The 27,806-nt window shown below is 35.1% G+C and overlaps 1 protein-coding gene across 1 annotated transcript in view; it reads right to left on the reverse strand.

The window, feature by feature from the left end:
* Window positions 1-19,094: 19,094 nt before the first annotated feature.
* LOC111056049 (toll-like receptor 6) overlaps window positions 19,095-27,806 on the reverse strand; it is a 47,936-nt gene continuing 39,224 nt past the window's right edge. The window contains exon 2 of the mRNA XM_022343370.2: window positions 19,095-20,768. The gene's annotated coding sequence lies outside the window, so the exon portion shown is untranslated. The remainder of the gene's footprint in view (window positions 20,769-27,806) is intronic.

Below are 27,806 nucleotides of genomic sequence, written 5' to 3' on the forward strand. Positions count from 1 at the left end.
AGAATAATCTTGTAATAGCTTCTCCTTCTTTCAAATAAGCTCATTCATAACCATTGCACTAAACTAGTGTATTATTTTTCCACTAAACATTCCAGGAGGATTACACCGTGATGTTCATTCACTTATGTATTGTACGTATTATATGTTAAAAGTTAAAAGAGAGATAAGTTTCTCTTTTCATTCTAGAAACAAGCTACAAGTTTAGAAGCGCAACATCCAATTTCATTTCCTACGCCAATGTTTGTCTCTTATTTTTCCCAGTCCTCTTCCAATCTTCACCCCTATCAAATGAAGGATAGTATCATACATGATTCAAACAGCATCATTGATAATAATGAGAAACGCATCATTGAGAAGGATCAAGAATTAATAAGATACTCATTGTGATAGGTCACAAGAAAAGGCACGAGAAAGGCTGTCATATCAGCCACAAACAGCCTACAACAGACACTACTTGCCTCGAAACAAACGCTCGTATGATAGATGGGAGAATATTTCAGCAGATAATAAACTGTCTCACTCTCCTACAAGACAACACATTTCATCTCGTGAAACTCGCTCCGTTTTTGGAGAATGAGAAATAGGACGCTCCCGGAACAAATATGTTGACACATAAATAATAGGCTAGTTTCTGTGTCGGTCCTTCAATGCTCACTACTCACAGAGTGAAGTGGACTATTAGTTTTTTTCTATAATGCTTAGCGATCCCATTTGATCGATTTGGTCTACTATGACTAACAAGAGCAGAGCTTCGAATGTTATGCATATTCTTATGAGAAGAACTGAAAACCTAATAAGTCATAGTCGCTCCTTTTGTGTATCCTGTCATCGAAGAATTGGATTTTGTCTGTTCCATCTTTCGTTTGCCGCTTTAGAAATTGTCTGTTATTAACTCATGTGCCCAGTTATTCCCATTCTTCTCCTTCTCCTGTTTCCATAATAATCTCAATGTTCTTTCTAATTTTACCACTGAGTTTCGGTTGCACAAAAGCCGGTTGAATTATAATCGTGATTAATTCCACGAGAACAAATCAGAGAAGACGTCTTATCTGATTGGTTCTCGTGGAATTAATTACGGTTCAAATTAAACCGCTTTTTGTGCAACTGGGCATAAGTTCTACTATAGACCTCTGTCAAAAAACTGTGATGACCAAAACATGTATTTGAATACATTTCGGCATGCAGAAGTCTTGAGAATCTTCTTTCTACAAATATGTAAAGTTTGATTTCCTCATGGCTGGTTCACCTACGCTACTTTATACTGGAATACAACTAATTACACTTCTCCTAATTCTATAAACATTAAACTTCTTCCCATAGTGAAATCAGATTTAGATTTAGATTCCTTTATTCATGGATTTAACAAAACAGAATTCAACTTACGTTGAAACGTTAATAATTGTTACCATGAATCAATAACCAATAACAGTGTAGAATACTTCAACAATTACTCCTCTAATAGTAATGAGCATCAATAACAATTAAAAAGCAAGACTAATGTGAAATGCAAATCAATCATAAATTGCTCATTGAGAAGAATTTTGATGCTAGTGTAGTGAAGTACAGAAAGTATTATGGCAGATGGGTGCAATGATTTTTCCTTCTGAAATGCCATATTTATTAGCGATTCTCAAAAACCTTCCCAATAGAGTAAGGTTAGCAAGCCATACTACCAGAACCCTTCAGATCAGTTCCTGTGAATTGACTCTCAGCAACCAAAACATACATGGATAAGAACGTTTTTAAGAATTGCTAATAAATACTGCTCCAAGAATGTGTATATGTTTCATTACGGAGAAATACCTCATCTCATCCTTTGTCATCAATAACAGAGAATCAATCGTTTTCGAAGAACATTGTAATTAACTCATCCTTATTTTCATATTGTTTATCTGAGTTCTTAGAAACAGAAAAAATAATTATCAGGCACTGAAAATCCTCATCCAAAATGTTATTCATTCAATTGCAGCTATCTCATGACTCCATCAAAATTTTCCTGGAAACACTCTTTTGAAAATAATACTCGCAAGGGTTCAACGAGAGCGGCTCGTATAAACAAACAATAATGAGAGTTTGGAGGCTTTTTACACAAAGTTAAACAGACTTGTTCCCAGAAATGGATCTCGGTGTTTTATGGAGTTACACAAACTCCAATTCCATCGTTTTTGGCAAGCTGTTCTTTGTAGTAGTGGTATCACACAGCTAAATTATTTTAGAACATGCTGTGGAAATCTATTGTGAGGTTCACTACATTCTGTCAGCATTGGTTAAATGAAAGGCGTTGGTAACAGTATATGACAGTGATATTCAGAGCATGCTGTGAAAGACTTGGATCTATGGCGAGATTCACTACTTTCTGTCAGCATTGAATAAATGGGAAGCAATGGTGACTGTATATGACAGTGATATTCAGGGCTGAAAGACTGAGTTCTATGGTGAGATTCCCCTTACACTGTCAGCATAAGTTGAATGTGAAGATTTGAGGCTGTTATAAGCAAACAGCTGACAGAAGTCAATTGTGGTGTGTGGGAGAAAGTGGTGGGAGGGGGGAGGAATCAAAGAGAGTCAGTGTGAGACGGTTTTGGGAAAGTGAAGTAAACCCTGGTGGTTGAGGAGTGGAGTACACTCCATACCATACACGTCGAGTTTTTAGATCTTCTGACATGACTGAAACAAATCTTAGTGTTTGTAGGATGCAATTCCTTATAGGTGTGATAAGCTTGTGAATATAATTCCCCAAACCTTGTTTGCAAATTCTCCACCAAATAAACTAAAGATTGAAACCATAAATTGGATCAAAGCATCCACTGACTTCTCTGGTAACATGAGATAGTATTTTTGTGATTTGGATCGTTTCTCACTACTTTCTCCACTATATCAGAGCCCTAAGTTTTTCTAGCCCAATATTATCATTCGAGCTTACCGTACTCTAAAACAGCTTTATGCTTTTCTCATTTGCGTTCTGTTGTGCTGTCTAGCCTAGCGATGTTTAAATGTATAGCTCCACTTTGAAGATTCTTCTACCTGCTTTTCAATTCCATTATTTACTACTTTTTTTGTATGTATTTTTTATCTCCTACTTTTTAATCCTACTTTATTTCATATTATTTTATGCCACTTTGTTTATAAATTTTTTGTAATCTATTTCCTTTTGAAGCTCACGAACGGACGTAAGTCTTGTGAGCTCCACATTCTATTTCTTGTAATAATTTTTGTATGTACATTGTCAATGTGATTTTCTATGTTGTACAAGAGATGAATGAATAAACTTGAAACTTGAACCGTCTTTTGTACAACCACCGGGCCTAAGCTCAATTTAGACTTCTGTCAAAAAACTGTGATGACCGAAACATGTATTTGAAAACATTTCGGCATGCAGAAGTCTTGAGAATCTTCTTTCTACAAATGTAAAGTTGTACTTCCTCATGGCTGGTTCACCTACGCTACTTTATACTGGAATACAACTAATTACACTTCTCCTAATTCTATAAACAATTAACTTCTTCCCATAGTGAAATCAGATTTAGATTTGGATTCCTTCATTCATGGGTTCAACAAAACAGAATTCAACTTACGTTCAAATGTTAATAATTGTTACTATGAATATTAATAACTAATAACAGTTCAGAATACTTCAATAATTAAACTCCTCTAATAGTAATGAGCATCAATAACAATTAAAAAGCAAGACTAATGTGAAATGCAAATCAATCATAAATTGCTCATTGAGAAGAATTTTGATGCTAGTGTAGTGAAGTACAGAAAGTATTATGGCAGATGGGTGCAATGATTTTTCCTTCTGAAATGCCATATTTATTAGCGATTCTCAAAAACCTTCCCAATAAAGTAAGGTTAGCAAGCCATACTACCAGAATCCTTCAGATCAGTTCCTGTGAATTGACTCTCAGCAACCAAAACATGCATGGATAAGAACGTTTTTAAGAATTGCTAATAAATACTGCTCCAAGAATGCATATGTATATGTTTCATTACGGAGAAATACCTCATCTCATCCTTTGTCATCAATAACAGAGAAGTAATTTTCGAAGAACATTGTAATCAACTCATCCTTATTTTCATATTGTCTATCTGAGTTCTTAGAAACAGAGAAAATAATTATCAGGCACTGAAAATCCTCATCCAAAATGTTATTCATTCAATTGCAGCTATCTCATGACTCCATCAAAATTTTCCTGGAAACACTCTTTTGAAAATAATACTCGCAAGGGTTCAACGAGAGCGGCTCGTGTAAACAAACAATAATGAGAGTTTGGAGGCTTTTTACACAAAGTTAAACAGACTTGTTCCCAGAAATGGATCTCGGTGTTTTATGGAGTTACACAAACTCCAATTCCATCGTTTTTGGCAAGCTGTTCTATGTAGTGGTGGTATCACACAGCTACATTATTTTAGAACATGCTGTGGAAGACTTTGAATCTATTGTGAGGTTCACTACATTCTGTCAGCATTGGTTAAATGAAAGGCGTTGGTAACAGTATATGACAGTGATATTCAGAGCATGCTGTGAAAGACTTGGATCTATGGCGAGATTCACTACTTTCTGTCAGCATTGAATAAATGGGAAGCAATGGTGACTGTATATGACAGTGATATTCAGGGCTGAAAGACTGAGTTCTATGGTGAGATTCCCCTTACACTGTCAGCATAAGTTGAATGTGAAGATTTGAGGCTGTTATAAGCAAACAGCTGACAGAAGTCAATTGTGGTGTGTGGGAGAAAGTGGTGGGAGGGGGGAGGAATCAAAGAGAGTCAGTGTGAGACGGTTTTGGGAAAGTGAAGTAAACCCTGGTGGTTGAGGAGTGGAGTACACTGTTCATTCTCTCCGGAGATCGTTCTTCTCTGCAATTTCTATTTCCATATGAGTAGCGTTCTGACAGAAGCATGTGGTGCCTGATGAGAGAGAGCAAGAGAGTTAAAAAGTTGTATGTATGCCGCCTTTCATGTAGCCTAGCACACTCGCAATTAGATAAAGCCAGCCAGCCCCGAATCTGCAGTGGAAGCAAAGTTCTCGACAAACGATAAACGGATTGTGGTCGCAATAAGATTGCTGCGCTTTGCTTTGCTCTGCTCTGCTTCATTCCGCGGCGTAGCTCTGCTCCGTAGCCTCAAAGGCTCACCGATGAAAGGAGATTGTCGAAAAAAGGACTGAGTCTCCCTCAGCGACTCGCTAGTGGTTGGTCATGTATTTACAACTCCGTGTAGACTCCAAAGATTGCAGGAGATGTGGATTCGTTTGGTATACAGGCCCGCAAATACGGATTCATTCCGAGTAGGCTCAAAAAGATTGCTGGAAATGTGAATGTGTTTATTGTTTACTTGTAAATAAGTTGTACTGGCTGGCTATGATGCTCAACTTTCCCTTCAAATCAATAATAATAGGCATTGGAATATTGATCTTCATACCTTGCAATGAACCTCATAAAAATCTAGAGTCCATAAATTGAATGTAGTCTATAGTCCATAAAAATTCACTTCAGACTTGGAGGAATATGCAGCGCAGAGAAATGGAGGGAGATCAGCCAATTACATTGATTAGAGTCATAGGTTGAAGCGCAGTTGCCAATTTGTCAGTCGTCTGACCGCTTCTAGACAGGAAACTTCGCATGTGTAGCTTGAGCACTTGAACTAGAAGTTGGAGAACGCTGGCCGCTTCAAAACGGCAACACCGCGCCTCTGTATCACTCCCGCTGTATGCTTTCTCTGCTGCGCATGTCCATCCCAAGTAAGAAGTACTTCTGCACAGAGTATAATCAAACTGATAATATTAGAAGAAACTGGATTCTTAAATCTATATAGAAACGTGAGTAGGCTCAAACTACATAATTTGTATTGAATTCTATATATGGGTTAAAGGAATAAAGAGTATTAAGTTTTAAAGATATATTCAATGGAATAAAGAGTATGAATATCTTGTGAAATGAGTCAGGAAAGAATAATTCATGGAATCAACCAGATGAGTCGTGCAATCTCACTGCCACATTTTTCTTCGGAGATGCATCAACTCTTCAGAATTTTTTGTGATAGGAGGAGTTCCAAATATTGAATTGCTTTTCAATAAATTCTAAAAATATTATTCATCTATTTGGCATTTATCTATTTACTGGTAGTCTATTTATTCAAGACTGGGAGAGAGCAGCAGTCTTATACGAAAACTATTCATAATATTATTATATACTTATTTAATCTTTGAATCACTAGTTTCTCTATAAATCTCTGTTGAACTGATACTTGACTACAGTGAAGCCAAATATAAAATTCCACTGCTCTGTACTATATACTGCATTTACTGCTCTGTAATATAGTTTTAGTTTACCAGAGATCTACAATGATGTCATAGCCGGAACTAGTAGGCTATTTTATTATTCTGAAAGATTCGAAACTGATATAATAATAGTTATAATTCAGTAATAAGTTGAAGTATTTTCATCCAATATTGGTAAATACCCCAGTATTACCTCCGATACAACACTATAAAAGCTTTTTCCTCTCAATTCCATTTAAATATGCAGTTTCAAGGAACTACCAGTTGATTGTTAGTTTATTATTTTATTTATTTATTTATTCATTTATCTATTAATTAATCAACTAATTTATCTATTTATATATTTATTTATGTTTTTATTCATTTATTTATACATTGATACATACAATTATACCATCCTCAATTGATTGGGAAAGGAACAACAGGATAATAGCCCAAAACTGTTTCTTCCCCAAATTTAGATAGGAGTTGTCCAAAAATAGGTTATGTTTAAACTTTATGATTTTTGTCCAATTTTGAGTTTCGAAAATAAGTTGAATCTTAGAGAAAAATAGCATAAGCTAAGCATGAACATACACTATAGCTTATGTCATCTTCTCTCTATGGTCGAATCTCCTACATAATCTACCAGAGAATAATTATAGTTGAATTGTCCAATCATATTTTGTAGTTCTTCAAAGTGAAGTTATACAGAGCTAAATTGAAATATATTTTGAAAGATTTGGGTCCGGATTCTTTATTCATGGTTTTGAACAATCCCTAATTCAAAACTTCAGTTCAAGATAGATTCAAATTTATTGTTCTAATAATTGGGATGATAGTCTTGGTTTAAGAAAATCATCCACAACCATCTATTACGTTTTTCACCTCAGAAATGTTCAGTTTTGAAAGCTGTTCTATTCGGATGAATTGGAGTACTAATAACAAGTGAACTGGAGTGATTGGATGCTGAGATATAAGGCAGAGCTTGACAAACTAATACTCTCCTACTAAATAATGTGTGAACAGTCCAACAATGGAGCGTCAATGTTTTATCGAAAGGCCTACCTTTGTAGGCTTGGCACGGGCCAATCATTTCGCTGGCGCTCTTATGAATGATCCGCTTCAATTCAGCCCTGAAAGCATTTCTGTGTCGAACACTTTCCCACATCCACACAATGCGACACACGATATTTCCCAATTGCTATCATCGATTGTCCAGTTTTTCCAACCAATAACCCGTGTTCCATACACTGTTTTGGAAAAAAAATGTTCGAATCAGTTCAGTTTCGAACCAGATCCAGTAAAGCAAGTTACACAAGTTTTCCTCGCACACAGGCTTTGCCCATGTGAGGAACCTTCTTCAAGTTTTGTATATGTATATTCTGTATTGTTAGTATTTCCTAAGAAGAAGAATAAAGATAATTCCATTTCAATTTCATCGATATTTGGAGGTACGGTTTTTTGCCGTCATAATGAAAATAGATTGAACAGAACTTTACAAACATCATCTGTTTATGATATAAATTTATCTATAATTTAATCAATCAATTTATTATCTCTTTTCTGTATAGGGCTACTTGTAATGTAAATATAGAGAAAATAAAAATCTCAGTACCCTTTTTTAAAATATTTTATCACAAATATTTCAAAAAAAGGGTACTGAGATTTTTATTTTCTTTATATTTATAAATTTATTATACAACATCTATCAATCTAATAGAATTTATAAGGACTGCGAAAATTGTACGTCCAAAAATCAATGTGTATAAGGTTTTCCATCCATCGATTTATCATTTCTTTTTGCAATATACTGTAGTCAATCGCACGAAAACAGTCCGATGTGAATTGGAACGGCTGAGTACCACCTTCTTCCCCTCCATGTCCATGACAACGACCATTGCCAGTTCTTCAGGTGTACTACAGAAATATCAATAAATTTCCATTTATAATCAGCTGTGGACAATATTGATCAAATCTCATTCGGCAACGTTGTACTCAACTTTCCCAATTTCCATTGGACTATTTCCGTGTGGTTAACTAGAGCATTGCAATAATTCATAAATCATTTCATAATCATCTCTTTCTTCCCAAATCATTATCAAAAATCATTATCAGAAAGGGTTGGTTGTTTCCTTGAAATGGTCGGAATCTCTCTCCATCCTATTTACCCACAGAACGCTGGGTCAATAATGTATAACAATACAGTTGAAACACAATATATTACGTATCAGTTATTCTTTTATTTCATCACAATTCAATTGGTCTGACCTCTTTGTTGATGAACTTGAAAAAGGAAACGTTCAAAGAAGGGAGGGAATTTTGGAGAGATCCGAAAAAGATATGAAACTAACTCGTTTTCGAATAAGATAATTAAGGTATGAGTAAGTTATGATAACAAAATCTGATATAGGATATAGAAGAGTCGGAACTAGCTGTGTTGTGATAGAATAGAAAGGAACTTGACAACTTTTATTGTATTTCAATAATTCCAGTAGCCCTTTCACAAGAAAAGTGAGTACATTATAATATAGTATGTATCCTAGTGTAGTAGTATACAGTATACATCTTATAATCTATATATCTTATACATCTATATAGTATATATGACTACTGGATCCATCCGACTGCTTCGAGAGGAAAACATACAGTATTCAATGAGAAAACAAAATGGCATCTATCGCATGACTGGGCACGTCAAAACAAGGAGACTCCGCCATGATCTCATCATGATCATCCCTTCTTTTACTTTTTTACTTTCGCTCATTCTTTCTCCCTTCTCCCTTCTCACTCTCTCTCTCTCTCTTTCATGCACTTATCATCTCTCTCTCTCTATATATCTTCCTTTTCCAACCGAGTTTTCCACTATAAGAGCAACGAGCAGCTGGATAAATCTTATTTTAAACAATGTGATTCCACGCGCCACTCTAATACAATTCACGTTTGCATCACGTTCTCTATTTTCTCAAGACATGAGAGCCGGAATAATGATGTGGACTCACCCCATTCCTTCTGGGAAGGCGGAACATAATTTGATACACTGGAATACATATTGGATGCTAATGGCGAAATGTATAGAATACTGAGTACACGCGCCTCTTCAAAAATGTCGTTTCCTAGTGAGTAGTTTGCCTGTGGAGCTGGTACTTTTTTGTGATGTTATTATATTATTGCTACAATTACATTCAATTTCTTATTCAGAGTGAGTAATATAATTCTATCATTCAAATGGTTGAAATGGTTGGTATGGTGTTCCTTATTACGGAAAAAAGAAATCTGAGAGCTGTTGTGTTTGAATAACTACTGTGATAATAAAGACAAAATTGAAAAATATTCAATTTCTCTTTTGCTTTTGAATGTTTGAAGTTTTCCATGTCACAAAGATTCAATGGAACTGGAGAGAGTTTCACTCGGAAGATATTAATCTACACCTCTACTAGGTGGGAGATTTTTTAGTACATTAGTACTTATTTGGCTTCTGGTACTGTTACAGTATTCTAATTGAGAATTTGATTATTTGTACACAATCTTAAATAGTAAGTACATAGAATAATACAGTTCCTCATTGAATGCTGATTCTGTTACAGCATTGGATCTGGGAAACCAAGGTTTTCAAATATTGTAAATAATTAATATCAATCTTGCACTTTCACAAGTACTCACGGTTTTCTTGTTTGACGGACGCGTTTCGTGGCACTGAGCCACATCCTCTGCGTACCATCCTCAGCGTACCACATCCTAAGAGTACCTAGCTACTCCTTGTGAGCTGAGGATATCACATCCTAGCAGTATCTAGCTACTCCTTGTACGCTGAGGATGTGGCACACGAGACACGGCCACGAAAAGCGTCCGTCAAACAAAAAAAACTGTGAGAACAGTTGTAAAAGTTCAATATCAATATTAATTACTCACAAGATATTAATATCAACAGTTCAAGTAGCATGAAGACAAACAAAGTAATTTTCCAATCTATTGGAGATTATGACGTTAGTTTTATTCAATACATAGTTTGAAAAATTTCGATTATCTGAAATCCATTTCGAATCAGATTCTACAGGAATTCCGAGGTCCAAATGGAGTTTAAGATACTCCAAATAATGGAACCACCATCGCATTCACAACGTTACTTTTTTAAGAAGAGATTATTAGCTGAGCCACCCTATACAGATTACCGAATTCATGCTTAAGCATAAATAGCTGATATTTATCAACCATTTGAACCACGTTGTGAGATGATCACAATAATATTGAGCGGTTGTTGTTCGTCGCAGATTCAACCCCATTCGAAACTGTATACTGTGTACAGCTCCTGAAGGGATATTGGCAAGAGAGAATGGCAGTTTCACTGTCTCTTTCCGCCACTAAACTGTTCACAAAACATGAACCCAACAGACGAACAAAAGAAATGTCACCGTTTCAATCAATCTGACGGCTTGGGTCTACGCACTCCTGGGACAGATAGCCTGAATTCATAAAGGTTTTGAAACGTTTGCCTAAATGCCTGGGGTTGTGGTTTTGTGCGCTGAGAACGTCCTTTTCTTCAATACGTCCCCAAGGGATTGTGTGAACGACTGAAATATAAGCAAAAACTACGATCAGAATATAGATAGCAAACACCTGTTCATTTGAAAAACGTTTCCAGTGCTCGATCCACTTTTTATCCCATACTTTGAACTGAAAAAGTCTACCATTTTTTGAGATCTGCTGGTGTTCGGGAAGGATAAGTGGATCGTAAAATGTCCTCCAGTACTGAGTGAGTCTTATGATTGATGTATTTGTACCTCAATGTGACAAACAGTTTCAGAAGTAGTTGATTTATCGCTCGAAAAAATTGGATGATAAAAAAGGTTGGCAATGGACATTTGAGACAAAACGACTGTACTCTCTTTTAATAACTTCTGTACAGAAATGTTAGACTTCGTGTTCTCTAAACTCAAATTTCCACTTTACGTAAAGTAGTTAGAATATTATGATAAATTATTTGTTGCTCTTTAGTCGCTCAGTATAAGAGCAATTTCTAAAATTGTGAATATACATAGAAATTTAATTGAAGAAGCCAAATTGTATTTGATTGGACGTTCATCTTATCTCATTAAGCGTATGGCAAATACACAACAAATATAATAACACAAAACTCTTTAACATTCAGTAGATATAAAATAATATATAAAACGAATGAAAACATCTTAGTCAATTTAACAGGTACTTTGTCCTGGAAATCGGAGGCATGCTTACAGAGAATTCAAATAGACTATTGATGCCGATTTTATTGATGGACGTTCTTCTAAAGCATCGTAATTGGTAGCGATTTCGTCAAATGTTTGTGGATTTTATTTCCTCTCTCCATTAATTTTTGCAAGGTGAGAGGCTCAAAACATCTAGTCTTATTATATTATTAGTCATATTATATTATAGTCTATTCTTATTATTATCATCATTTCTTTTACTCCAACACATATAATTTATAGTGGGGTGTATATTTATTCATTGAAATTATCATTTATTCATTGTTGAAACACCGCTGATTTATGTAGTTACATTACAATACTATATTATCAATATTCTAATGTTGCATTCAATCTTCATTGTACTTAATAAGTTTTCATAATATGTGAAATTTGTTGCATAATTAGCTGTTGTACTGTAATTTATTGTAGATCCGTGTATAAACCAGAATGTATTGTAACTTACTTGAATAAATAAATTTGAATTTGAATTTGAAAATATTAATCTATTACTAAGAAAGATTACTTTGGAAAATAAGATTTCATTTAATGAATTGACTGAATTGAATCCTTTCAGGATGAAAAAGATATATACTATTTCCCAAGCATTACTGCATTCTACTCCATCGGATTCGATTCATTATTGAATTATAACAAAAATTAATCGTGTTGTGTGAGGGTGAAATGATATTCTTTAAATATGCTGTGAACAGTGGGTCTTTCACTGCTTTTCAACTAGAAAGTTTTTCAACGAATTTTTCAGGTTTATTTTAATGGAATTTTTTTCCGTAACCAGAAGGGTTAATGACCCGGCCTGACGCTGGTCCTGCAGTAATTAATTACTGAAAATCCGGGTTCATATTAGCTAACAGACAACACCACTGTTGCTCTCATCGGCACGGATCCCATACATGATCATCATTTCAGGGGATTCATACAGCATAACATATACATAACATATGCATAACATATACATAACATATACATAACATCGGGGCCTCCCATTCAACCGATGCTGATGGTTTGGAGTGAATCTTGTTATAGTCAAACACATGCATTCCAAGGGCAATGGAAATTGGCGGCGCCGCCTTGCTTCAAGCGATTAATATTAATACAAGAGGCTATCTGTTTGTCTTGTCCATCAAACGCGGATTTGAACAAGGGGCCAACCTTTTCAAATCAAATGATCGGGCAAGCTTGGCTTGAGTCTTGGAATGCATTGCATGGGATGGCATAGCAGCGGACCTCCGCCCCTCAAGCACAGCTGACTGAGTAGAACACCTCAGCATCAACAGCCTATTAACACTCCACGTCCAACACTAGTTCGGCCACTATTCTATTAATCCATCTTCTTGTCTCTGTTTCATTCTCTCACTCGATTGATTCTTCTTCATTTTTCTTTCATCTTGGCCCATCTTTTTACTCCTCCATTCTACGGGTATGTGCTTCCAACATAGAGCACTTAGCTCTCTCCCTTATACTCTCAACCACAACCCTTTGCTACCTCTTTTCTGTCACTGGAACATTCTCTCTTCCTCTCTCTCTATCTTTCTCTCTCTCTCTCTCCTCTCTCTCTCTCTCTCTCTCTCTACTGGTAGAGAGTTAGTGGGGAGGATATTTTCAATATTCTTTCCGAAGAATGGACATTGATATGTCCAAAGCTCCGCCAATTTATGTAGATTCATAACAATATAACTATCTACAGTTATTACAGATTGCTTTTTTCATATCATATACAGTTCAATAATTATTTTCTTAGTCTATATTATGTAAATTCATCTATAATTTTGCTGTATTGTAAGCTATTGTATATAGTGTATAAGCCAATATATATTGTAATCTACATAAATAAAGTACTCAATCAATCTATCCTATCTATCTATCTATCTCTGGGGAGAGCTGTTATCATTTTTTTCTCATTGTTAATTTTTTTGTTGGAGATATTGTTTTCTTGTTCTCTTCAACTTTAATTTATGGTTTATGACGTTCGTTTCAGTTGTAACTTTGTACCTTAGAATAGTATGGAGGGTTAAGTGTAAGAGAGGGCCCTCTCACTCTCTCTCTCTCCCACTCTCTACATTTCCATAATAATCATCATCATTTCAATTTTGTATCCAACTTTCCAAAATGTATTTTTCCTCACACTTCTCAAATAACGAAAATATCATTAAATTTATCAATCCGTTTTTTTTTTGTTTCAATAATTTATTCAGAAGTCATTCATTGATTTCAAAATATGATTTTCAACCTTTCAAAATATGCCAGAGATTTTCTCCCGTGTCAGAGCTGTTTTGAACTGATATAGAAATGATATACATATTTATCTTTTAATAAAGGTGCCAAATTGTGAATTTCAGATTTTTAGTATTATCTGATATTTTTTCCCAGTTATCCAGCATCTTTAATTCTCAAAATTTTGATCTCTTCTTTCCTCAAATATTTTCTTCTCGAATCCCTCATATTATATCCCTTATATTGCTCCTATCTCCACACTCATCCGAAGAGTAGATCCTTCCCTTTTTCACTTCAATCCTTTTCTAGTCTATCTGAAAAATTCATATCACTCTCCACTTGTGGGTTAAGGCTTTGAGGGTTAAGTGTGAGAGAGTGCCGACTGCGTCCTAAGTTCACCCTCCTAGGTCAAAAAAAAGGCAGTCATTCTATTCTATTCACTTTTCAAGTCCTTTCTCTGCATAAGAAAAATTATATTTTTGCAACATTCGATTTGTATTTTCGTTTGATAAAAATTATACTAATCTTCCTCCCTTGGTCTACAATTTTTTTTGTCTTACTCCTTCTCACGTCCCCTCTCACTCGCACACGCTCTTCGCAAGTCATTTGACGGAAGACGAACGACCCGAACAAAAGGAAGAACTGATAGTTGGTTATGATAAGTGAAACGAAGAGCGAGAGAGAGAACACCAAAACACGAGGCAGCCACAACACGAAGATGGACAACGACGAGACGAGGGGAGATCCTGACAAGCTGTTTATTATTAATTGTGACCCCTCCACTTCCTTAGCTATTACCCCTCATCGTCGAAAACGGCCGGCCACTTGGCTGGCCCGGGGCGCGAGGCTTCAAAGCTTCAAAGGTCTGGCTGCTATCTATCCAACTAGATTCGATTCCCCGTTGGGCAGAGCAAAGACTCCACACTCAGACTCCAACGCCGGCCAGCTCGTGTTAGCCAAGGTTATCTCACAAGGAACAAGGAGGGCACTTATCCGCTCCCCCACCACAAACCCCTCCCACCATCTCATGGTGCTCCACTTCACGCAACACCCGATAATAATTCATAGCTCGTTATACGCGATAAACTCTCTTTAAGCGATAAATCACTATTAAAAAAAGAGCCGAAGAAAGATAACAGCTTATTTATTTTATTGGCCGCCTGCTAGGCGAGGCCTCACTTCTCTCTACTCCAAACACTTCTTTGTCTTCCTTCGTGTGCTTCTTCACCACCAGCTCAGGAATGTTCAAGTGAATACATTAGTTGTTGCTGGTGTGTAAATATAATTTTTTCACGGTCTATTTTTGGTTTGAGAGTCTATTTTATGATGAACTTATTGTACATTTTGAAAGTATCTAATTTATTGTTATTAATATTTTATTGTAATATTTAATGTCTAATATTCATGCTTTTATCATTATGATAATGAATTCAATATTATGTTTGATTCATGATCAATCTCTAGAATCTGCTGGAACCAGACTAATATTCATGCTTTCATTATGATGATAATAATTACAATATAATGATTGATTCATGATCAATCTCTAGAATTTGCAGGAACTAGCCAATTACTACTGATAATGAGTAGCATTTTAATACAAAACATCCCTTAATTGAATGTTTGGTGCTCTGGCCCCAGTGAGGCTATAGTCGTCTCTTCATATTATATATTGTTATGGCCTGTTCATTTTCCTTCTAAAATAAGGACTACAATATTAATCACCTTCGTATAATTCTGTTGAACTATGAATGTAAGACAGAATAAATCATTCGAAACGAATGATGGTGAATCTTATATGTTTCTTTGAGTATACCTCTATAGAGTCTACCTTGAATATATTCTCAGAGAAGGCTGATTAATTTAAATTTATATACTTCAATTTGAAACCTTCCAAGAATATCGATGATAGACAACTACCCACGAATACTTTTATATTCTATGATTAATGATAATAGATTTGGTTGAACCAAAAATGAATAGTAGATAAGATCAGACTGATAGATCTGATCAGATATGATCAGACTGAGATTGATGAAATACAGAGTTTCAGTACGCCATTAGGCTACTGGACTTCATCCAGTACTCCACCTTGATGAGTCTGCACTATGCACCTACCGGACTGTAAATTGCATCAGTATCCACCTCCACTTCATTCTTGCATACTATCTTACCTTCAGCTCTCCTGTGGACATGCAATTGATCAGTAAAGCTGATGAACCGAAGCCGACATGGTATTGGAACAATGGTCGATGTTCAATAGACACGACATGAGGAATATTTTTTGTAACTTTTCACTCTTTTGGAGGAGAAAGGATGAGAATTCTGGGAAATATGTAACATTGAGTTCAGTCTCAAAAATCATCCCATTAAGCGTAACAAGAGTTGGTCATGGCAAAAATCAAATACAGTGGGACGAGTATGAAAATCTCATCTATCAATACTGTTTTTCAATTTGATAAGAGAATTTATGTGAAATTTGATGAATTTTATCATGGAATTTGATGAGTTTCCCAGGATAATTGTATGTAATATGTAATAGGATATTAGTATAATTAATTTCCTGAATTTTTGTCTGCTGTTCACTGTATACATACATACTATGAATGTCTAGTTCTTAATTTTCCATATTACTCTATATTTTTAACATCGAGTGTGATAATATAATTTGCGGGAAGGAACAACAGGCAAACGTTCATCATTGAACCTTTTCCTATTCCAATTCAGACAACACATACCAAGAATGAAGATTTGTCTATCTGATGGTCAATCTATATGAGCCACATTTCAAGACGATTTTCAAAAGACGATTCGCAATACAAAATCGGAAAATGGACAAGTTTTGAATTCAGAAATAGTTCATATGAACAACAATATTATTGATAGCTATTCATTTGAATTCAAAGATAATTAATGTGAACAACAACATTGTTGGTTGATACTGTTCTCTGACATTCAAGACTTGCCCTTCTTTTTTATAGGATACCTGATCTTTCCTGAGTTTACATTGAGGTCCAATCTAGATTTGGTACCTTGAAATGCCACATAGCGGTACACTTGCCAAAAAATGTTAGATTGCAGTTGCAGACCTTTGAGAATTGTGCTTGTGGCTAACGAATGGCCAGCTGATGGTGACTGCGATTAGCTGAGAACTGTGCAGGTAGATGACCAGTGAAGATTCTCGCCAGTGGTCACTGGAGGAGCTTCTCCCCGGGATTGTTATCCAATCGCCCGTTGGACTGAATCAATAATTCTTAACAGTAAGTACTTGCACGTGTATCTAGCTTCGGAATCAGCGTCTAGCATAATTCTATTTAATGTAGTCAATTTAATGCTGTCCATATAGCATGCACTTGTAGAGAGTTCTTCTTTGACCTTACCACACTTCTGAACTCCTCTCCTAAACTTATAAACCCGCGGCGCAAAGCAACACCGCGGGTTGGAAATGCGTCACGGACTCCAATATGTGCGCTCTTTAACGGCGTGAATGATGATTGTAGATAAGAAGAATGTTGGCCGTGTGCTGCATTCAGACACCTCTCGAATAACTTGGTCGATTCTCGCGGGCTAAACAGATAACAGCTCTGCCAATGCGCATCCTTCTTCTAGGAAGCAGACTCCTATTTGCGAACCATGCCTATAGGTTTCAAGTTCATTTTCTATTCTCGAAGTTATTAGTTGGTGAATTATTATAAGTTTCTGCAGCCTTTTATTACGGCACCTATTTTAAATGAAACAGCTTGGAATAGGAACAAGAGATTGATGATGGAACATTATCAATCTCTTGATTTTCAATATAATAATAATAAATGAGTGCTTGAAGGCATTCTATTCAGTACAGATATGATAAGGACATGAAGTAATTGTTAATGTCAAAATATCAGTAAAACATTTCTACTGATATTTTGATTACAGTCCTGAACAAATTCGGCAAATTAATATTTTTTGACCTAGACTTGTATATGTATATGATAATTATCTGCTATGATATTATTAACTTCACTAGTGGACAGATAGTATTGCATTATTGTTCAACAACAATGTATCTCTATAAGAATTGAATTGATAATGTAGGAAGTAAGCTGCATATTTCTTTTCAGCACGAAATAGACCTGCAATATTATTATTGTACAATATAGTACCTACTTATAGCAACAGGTGAGCAAACCGGAGTAAATAGCTGCGGCCATGCGTGTCATAGCAGATGACTCAAAAATTTTGAGTTCGTGAGAAGGATCGCTTCATCGCCAAAAGCAGATGTCAGAGTCAGAAGGTATCAACGCACAAAGTATTTGTGCTTATAAATCCTTCTAATTTTGTATTCAATCTCCTTTCAGAAAAAAAAAATTGTGAATCCCTTGTTTGTAGGCGTTGACAGTAAATTTTTATTTCAGTGTCTATGATGCGTTAATTACAATGTGTGGCCTGTTGCTATTGGTAGGTACTATATTGTAATATGTATTGTACCATAATTGTAACATATATCGTACCACATTGAACTATATTGTAATATGGCAGTTCCATAGGCTCCTTAATGACTGAAGTTCTATATTTCATTATTTTTATGAACGTTTAATTCTCAAAATATTATGTAGATGACATAGGCTAACCAAATATGAGACTAATAATCTGAACGAATATTTCAATCCTGAATGATGTGAGATAGTTAGTTATCAAAATAAAATTGGAAAATTCACTGTAAACCTGCTGCAATATTTTTCTATGGGCTATGAAAACTTAAAAATGTAAAATTCGATGAAAATTATTATATCAATTTTGAGTTCGTGAAAAGGATCGTTTCATCGCCAAAAGCAGATGTCAGAGTCAGAAGGTATCAACTCACAAAGTAGATTTTTGCTTATAAATCCTTCTAATTTTGTATTCAATCTCTTTTCAGGAAAAAAATAATTGTGAATCCCATGTTAATAGGGTTTGACAGTTTTTATTTCAATTTGATCCCCCAGGAACATTCGATTCTGTGATCCTGTAGCTGACCTTATTTTTAATAAGTTTTTGCTGGGGCCAACAGATTAATAATTGTGCATAATATCCAGAGAGGATTACCTTCTGAAACTAAAATATTGTAAATATCACTCCCTGTCTCTATCCATCTCTTTAATAACATTTGTAATTATGTAGATGATTTTCATCACTTTAATTACTCTTGTAATAATAATTGCCGGACAATATCGGATATCCTCGAGCTCATCATGATGTATAATAGCATATTTATGTTTTTCATAATAGAAAGCAAGCATTAAAAGCTCATTTCAAGCGTTCAGGTGAACAAAATTGAATGAAGATTTATAGTAATTTATTTTCAATAAATTGACATTGAACTGTCAGTTGAGAGGGTGTCAGTAACAACAACAAGATTGCATAGCACAAATCGAAATAGATTCAGTTTATTCAAATATTCATTATAATGATCATAGTTTTCCTTAAGATAATCATATTTACAGATATACAACGTTTATATCTAATAACTGAGATTGATAAATAAAAACTTTAAATTCAATATTTTCACAATAATTACATTTATACATTGAACTTTTACAGAAGAATGAATGAACATTTACAATTACCCACTCAAATTATAAAATTTATATTTTGATATACAAGAAAAATAGTTTGTATCGAACTTGACTTGAAAAATGCAAAACATTGAGCATGAGTGCAAATATTATAATAGAAACAGTTTCAAGTTGATAACTATCATATTTACATAAATTAAGTTATTGGAATGATTATTCAGTTCATATTTTACTCTACGGTACAAGTCATACTTTGATTTGAATGGAATTTGATAATGAATCTTATTGATAATAGAAACCCACCATGGTTAGGAGAAGTAATTTCTCAACTTCAAAAGTAGGCTAAGGAGATTTTATAGTAAGAAAATACAATAAACTTAATGAACCGAACAATTTATTGAAATCAAATGATAGAATTGGATGTATAGTGTTATCGATGGATGATCTCTTTCATCAAAATTGGAGACATTTTTTCAACCTGTCACTTCCTACAACTTTCCTAAATACAAGTGTCTTGAATTTTACTATGGAGTTGTACTCTATTGTTTAAAATAATCTAAATCTAGAATCAAATACAGAAAAACTTTTCAATGTAAGCTCTAACACGATGTTTTGGTCTATCAATCAGACTATTTAACTGGCTTACTGAACCTAATATAAATTCAATACTCTTCTCGAATATCATAGGCCTAATAGTTTCAATCATTCTCAGGTCGAATTTCTCCTAATGAAATGCATGAAAATATCCATTGAGATTGACTTGTGTGATGAATCAAAAACCTAGCAGAATATCAACTTGTCTAAGTATTAAAATAACTGTGTATAATAAATCGGTATCAAAATTCTAGAAAGCATCTAGTATGACTTCTCAAGCATATTGTTGAGATTTTCGAGAGTTTCAAAGCTGTTTAAATAATATTGTTCTCATAAACATGGAAAAGAGATTTGAAATTGCATTATATTTGGAAAAACAAATACTAGTCTTCTTCATTGTTCTACATAATATTATCATCTAAAAGTATTCAATGTTTGCCAAGCAGGTCAGAAAAATAAGAAAGTACAATTATTCTTTGAATATTCGAGTTCTAGCTTTAGCTTATAAGATAAATATAAAATTTCAGTGAATATTAATGACAAGGACCTATCAAATGCTTTCAAGGAGTACGAATGAGCTACATCAATAAAGCAAATTATTATTTGGCTGGATACATCTATTAATTCAATTGCATGAACTATTAAGTCTTCAGAATTATTCATCCATCATCTCTATGTTAGCCGATTTGGGTTATAGAAAAATATGCTCACTTCTTATACATAGAGACTTAAGTACTGTACTTAACAAAATAGATCGGAAATTATATTTACAGAATTAATTATCTCAACGTAAATTTAAAATTAACAGACCTGTACAAATTTCATTTTAATTTCTATATTAGCACTCTATTTATCACAAATACTCACTAGCTACCGTTGCTGTGGTAATTATTCTCGTTCTTCAATTAATTTTTCCGAGACCTGTGAACAAAAGAAAGAGAAGACATTCGTTACTTTTGAATGAATAGAGTTTCAATTTCATAATTCAACTAGGTTTGAGTTAATGAGAATGTATTGTCACCTAGAAAAAGGAATCTTTTGAATAAATACATAAGTTACAAGCTGAACTGAATAAATAATTAGAAAAAGGAGTAGATAATCAGCAATTACATATTCAAATGAGGCAAATAAGATTCACAAAAATAGTAAGTCATTTCACTCCAGCTCCAGTTCCCATTCCCAACAAAAAATAATGTCAAGACTCAAGTAGAAATGTATCAAGGATAGTATGCAATGGGTCTTGCAAGACTTGGCGATACATAGTCATACATTGTCGATATATTTGTGATACAGAATCAATAAAGGATTGATTCAAAGCTAAAGCTCTAAAGGTTGAAAATGTTTACAGTTAAATGGTTAAATTCACAACAAATTCTACAACATTCTTATAACAGTGTTAAGTTCTCTAAAAACTTGAAAAAAAATCTTTTAATGTTCTTTATAGTGTTTCTGGACCATGAATGGAAGCAATTAGGACCTTAGCTGTAGGTCCATTCATCTCTCATTATCATCTGTCCCATTACCCATGCACAAGCCTAGAGTTCATGTAGGCATCATCCTAGGCAAAAAAAGGATAGTCATCGATGGCACCAAACCTACTACCTCAGACCAAAAATTTGAGGAGACAAACAAAAATTATTCGAAATTTGTAAGAAGTTTCAGTTGAATTCTACCTTCTTTGAATATTGTGGCGAACAAAGGGTTAGTATGGGACAGATCTAGATGGTCTTTCTACAAGTAGTAACTTGTAATAGCAATGCAAAGAGTATGAGGGGGGCGGAGGAGTGGAAGAGGAGTGAGAAAAGACAAGTAGGGGGGTATCTCACGGATGAGTGAACTGCCCGGATTTGAGGCGCCCAAGAGCCCTGACAAAGACACTGCCGGCTTTTGCGCTCTCTCAACTTGAAAATCAAACTCTTGCTCGCTGGAAGGACGCTAAGGAAGAGAGACTGACAGGGAGGAGGGAGAGAGAGAGAGTGAGAAGAGAGGGGGAAGAAAGAGGTGAGGAATAGAGAGGTGAAAAAGAAGGAGTAGGAGGAGGAGGAGTTGAAGGAGAAGGGCGAGGACGACCCAGGACAAAGGATCGCCGGCCAAGAGGAAATAATCCTTTGCAGCTACAAAATTGTTTGGCCAATTTTCGCAGCCGAGAAAACTGTTTCTAAATTAGGCGGCGTCTTGTGATTGGTGTTTTAGAAGCAGCCAAACAAGAGATAGCTGCACAAACTTACATGATGAGTTGGAGAAGTTGGTTGACAACAATAGAATCAACCAAGTACACTATGAAACAGAACAATCGTCATCTAGAGTCATCAAAAGTTGATGATTGGATGTTACATGCGAATATGCGAAGCAAGAATTTTGAGCCTAAAAATAATTACAGATTGCCTATTAACTTGATGAAAATAGTAGGCCTTCAATAGTTGAAAAAAATGTTTGAACTTGAATTTAAAAAGTTGAAATTCTCGAGTGATTCCAACGATATATATCAGAATATGAAACTCTCGATCAAGATCAATTCTCTCTCATAAGATGTACAAATATATAATAATTGATTTTCATCTAAAATTTGGAAGGTAAATTTCCGCATAAGATGTGAAAATTATCATTGCTGAATTTCATCTGAAATTGAAAAAGTAAGTAGATAGTATATCAAATATAGTGGAATGAATAAGGTGATTTATTCGCTGAGGCTTAAAGCTGAACCCAGATTACAATCGAACTAATGTGAAATACTCCGGGAGGAGACAGGGAAATTAGCCAGATAGGATCCATCTTGAAATCTGCATTCTATCAATCAATAGTAAATATACGATTATAATTTAGGAACTTTCTGGGAAATATCAATATTTTGAATTAAGTATGATAGGGATACCCTTGGAAAGATTTTATCAACATTTACCTCTTCCATTCTTTCTTGGAATAAATTATAAATCACAAACGGTAATAGCTTCTATTATAATAACAATTTCATGTCACGATATGGAATCATATGGAATAATATGGTGAAAAATATATTTCAATAATAATATTCAAATATAATGACATACAATAGAAAAAAGAACTTATAATGAGTATGAAGAATATGGCTTCTGGGACTTGAATCAGATCAATACTGGACTCAAGGGTGACATGTTATTATGTATGTCAGTAATTTAATAGATGATAATTATAATTTGATAATTTATTAGAATAATTTTAGTAGATGAAAACTACTTGAAAACCTTGTTTAAAGTGTGTCAAACAAAACTAATCGTGCATCTAGCTTCTAATACAGTAAGAAGTAGGTGAGAAACTTATCGGATATTCACTAAAAATATTATAGTTGAACCCTCTATCTTAACTCTGTCATACAAATACACTAACACGCAGTTTCATATTATACAGTGCTCTACAAGCACACATTCGAATCAGCCATGCAGCCGGTTTAACAGCGCAGAAAATTCCCTGCGGTCTCAATAACGTTTGAATTTAATTGTCGCCGGGTTCTGGCAAATTGTTTCGGCATCTTGAATGTTTTCTGGAGTCGGCTGCAAGTGGAAAAGCGCGAGGCATATTCAATGGCGGAGTTTCCGCATTCCTTTTCCGAGTGGAATCGCTTTATGGCGCGGAAATAAAGAACACTACATCCCCCTGTACCCCCTCTACATCCCACTCTCTTTGTCGTTTCTTGCCTGCCTTCTTCCACAGAATAACACTACGAAAAAACATTCCTTGAAACCTTTTTCTCGATAGGGGAAGTTGGATAAACTTGTGCACAGACTAGGTGTACATTGCTGTGCACTTTTTCACATTTTTAGGGGAGGCTTGCAGTTATTTCACTCTTGGAAATGACTTTGGGGTTGTGAAGGAGAATAACAGTTTTGATGGTAGCCAATCATTTCTTCCGTTCCATCTTCTTCCCCCTGTCTGCTACCCCTAGGGCCAGCCAACTCTATAAATTTGATTTCGATATGATTAAAGGCACTCACAGCCCAAAATATTACATTACTTTCACCACTTCCATCACATCCAAATCACCTTCCCCCAAACTTATTCCTTATCAAATATAATATACAATTTGGGATGCCATAACATGCCCAATTTAATGCCTCTTCCTGATTCAATTTGTAAACCAATTGAATCGAGATTATTTCATATTTTGGAGTCAATCTAGGGAGGTATCCAACTGAAACTCGTAGTGGGCTTATTCTGGTACTTGGGGAGTTGAGATGTAAATTTTACGCCTTCTTGTCACCAAATATTACACTTAAATAAACTTCTGGATGTTGAATCCCACTCAACATAAATTTCTTCACAAGGAATGCTTCGAGCGTGAAAATTATATCGTGAGTTGAAATGGTATTGGAGTTTCACAAAATGAAGAATACCTTTTATTATTGTGAGATGATATTTCCTTTTATTAAGGGAGAATGTCGTACAGCGAATAGAATGTTTACTCTTGGAGTCACAATTATTCAATTCAAATTGAATTTCACCGTCTGTCAGCTTTATGTTTCATAGTTTGTGGTTTTAATGAGATTCGATACCATTGTTCAACAAGATCAATTGGATATAAACATTCACAACAACGTATTTCTAAGTGATTCTCTTTTTCTTAGGGCTACTATTGAATGTAAATAAGAATATAAATCTGAGTAGCTTTTTTTAAATTATTAACATGTCGTAACATGTCGTGACGAAATAATTTTAAAAAAGGGTACTCATATTCATATTTTCATTACATTTTTATATTGATTCATATTTTTATTTATATTTCTTAAAGCTTTTGTTTTTGTTGTACATTTTTTATCGATAAATAAGAATTATCAATTGTTTCAATGCATCTGAAGGTTATAACAGGATAATCATAAGTTTTCGAGTATAGTATATTCAAAATGTCGCTTAGAATCATGTTTGATTTTCTAGAATCCCCTAGTATATCGTGAAATGAAGAATAACAGAGGAGAACATCAGCTACACACCACACTGAGGTGAGTGATGTTCTGTGAACTCGGCGGCCCGAACAAAATTGAAGCCTTCTACATTGTTATCTGTACTGAAAGGACGGTGTAATTGTTTCGGGGGGAAATGGCTGCAGGGAAATTTGAAAGCTATAAACGTGACGTGGTGGGTGGAGGGGGTACAGATTAGTAGGGGAAGGGTATCGGGAGCTGACACAGAATGGATATAAACAAGAAACGAAATGAGGTGTGTTGATGGTGGATGGCAGGATCCTTCTAGGTAGAGCCCCGGGTGGCGAGGGCAGGGCGGTTGAGGGTGGAAGGTGTTGTTGATGATGGATTAGGAAGGGATGGGAGGATATTATTATAGCTGAACTGTTATGCGCACGGTTTAAGATGGTCATTGTAGCCGGAATGCCACTGATCTGATCTGTTCTTTGAGGGCTTCGTCATTATTGTGCTACGTGCTCGTTTTAGTAGACACGATATTGTTGTGTGCCAGACAAGGACACAAAATGCGATCTTCCAGAGAGCAACAGAGAGGACCAGCTGAGAGGAATTGGTGCAAATGGTTCGATCATTATTCTGACCCCGCCAGTGGTAGAGGACGACCGGTCTCGTCTTCCTATTCCTCTCATGCTCCAAATGGTAAACGTTGGTTTCCTTCCCTCTATTCTTATCCTATTTGTCAGCTATCTTGCTTTCTCATCATCTTCCATCAATCACACTTGTCCAAACGCTACGTTTTTCGACTAGCTTTTGAAACATGCTATCTAGTTAGTTCCAATGTCTTGTCAATCAAGTGCTCCACAGTATCAAAAAGATAGAAAATAAAGATATTTGTTGGTGAAGTATTGAACGTTACTTCGTTGGTCAAATACCGACGAACTTTAGTGCAATAATAGTTATCAAAACTATAAGTTAACAAGACTTAATATTTGATGAACGAATTTAATGAAGTTCATATTTAATCAATTGTGTAAAATTCTTTCATTTTGTTACAATAATCTAAATTATAATAAATAGAAGAACCGGCATAGGTATAGTCTATAGGCTATAGGTATAGAGTAATTATGTTTGACGCTTCATCACGTCTGAACTACTGGACTGATTAACTTGAAACTTCGCATATATATTCTTAATTAACAGAGGATGGTTATAGGCCTGTTTTTAATACTTCAAGATTTCATTACGTCAAGTTTCCAGATTGTCTTGCGGAGCACGGGCCACCTGCTAGTTGAGAATAAAGCCACGATGAAGAATTTCTCATTCAATGATCAGATTATAAGTCAAAAATATCCAAAATTGGATACTCATAACATTCTCTAATCGCAGTGATGTTTTGATAACAAATCATTTTTAAATTTAACAATACATTCGAAAGCATTATTTAATTCCAACTATATTTTCAGTTGTAATCAAAAGTACTTCATCCGTTGAGTATTGCTTCGGAGATCTAAATAGCTGGAAATGATTCTATTCCATGTTAACTAGTATAGAATACAAAATGAGAAACTGAATGTCACGTTGAACCTTCAGCGGTTGAGAGTGATCGATAGACTAAATTCACTACAATTGATATCAATAATAATATTCCAACTTGATCTGATATCCATTACCTCAACATAACAATACCTAATAGAATTAGAAGTAACTAAAACAGGAAGTATGGAGCGGAAAAGTCTTGGAGCAGGCACGAGCATTCACCCAGCTGCTTCTCTCGAAGTTTCCACACGAGTAGATCGTTCGTTGGTGAGAAAGCGGAGTTAGTTTTTTAAGGAAAATTGACGCAAATTCGAGCGACGACCAAAGAACGGAACTTGAGGAGAGGAAAGCAGTCCAACCACAACTCCTCCTCTTCCTCCTCCTCCCCCTTACTCACAACCCCACCCCCAAAACCCTCAACAAACTTGCACCACCATTCCAAGCACTGACCACTACCACTATACCACGTATTCGTGCTTCTTGGTTCGCTAACTTTGCTGGACTTGCGTCTCCTGAGCTTTACCCCGTCCAAAACTGTTTTCATAAAGAAATTTCTGGCGTACCACAGGAGACCCCATCAACTCTGTCCAGTAGCCGCGTCGTTTCCAGAGAAAGTCTCTCAGACTCACTCAGCCTGCAACAAGCTGCTCAGCCGAAAATTTGTGTACTCAAATATTATAATATGCTACTTTATTTGAATAGCTTCGTTATAGGACTCAGTAGCCCATGAAGACGTACATGTGGAGAAGTTCAAAAGGCGCAGTTTTAATTGAACATTGCTGAATATGAAAGTAAACATCATTATTTGAGATGATTTGATAATTTCATGACTTCATGATTTTAAAGATTTGGTTCGCTTATAAAATTTTTCAAACCTGATATTTGTACATTTTTTGAGACATAATTAGGAAATACTGTCAAAGAAGTTTAGAGGAATCACCTCTTTTCTGTGCAAATATTCTTAAATGATGGCTTAATCCTAGGGAATATATCAAAATAATACACAAACTACTCGATAATGTAAGATCCTATCAACTCAATTTTGCTCTGCTGATGCCTCCTGATTACTTGCAATAGTGACTCGACTTTATCACCCCAAAAACATACTAAAATTATAATAGTGACTCTACTCATGACTTGCCTCAATTAAGTGTCATTTAAGGTGGAGTGAATACCACTCTTGTTGAAGAATGAATAGTATTATTCACAATAAAATAAAAAAATTGAAGAAAAAACTGTTTTCACTTGTTATTTTGTTATTTTCATAGTGACTTCGATTGCATTATTATTTGCGAGATATAAGCGAAAAGATGAATAGGCTATAGAAAATAAAGTGACGCATTATTTTGATGTTGACATTGTTACTGATTTCAGGTTACAATACAGTACAGAAATAAATTATTTATAAGCGAGAAAATGAATAAGCTATAAGAAATAAAGTGACAAATTATTTCGATGTTGACATTGTTACTAATTTCAGGTCACAATACAGTACTCAAATATATTTGAGTAATATATTTATATAGTACTCAAA

This window comes from Nilaparvata lugens, chromosome 7, assembly GCF_014356525.2.
Source record: "Nilaparvata lugens isolate BPH chromosome 7, ASM1435652v1, whole genome shotgun sequence".
NCBI lineage: Eukaryota > Metazoa > Arthropoda > Insecta > Hemiptera > Delphacidae > Nilaparvata > Nilaparvata lugens.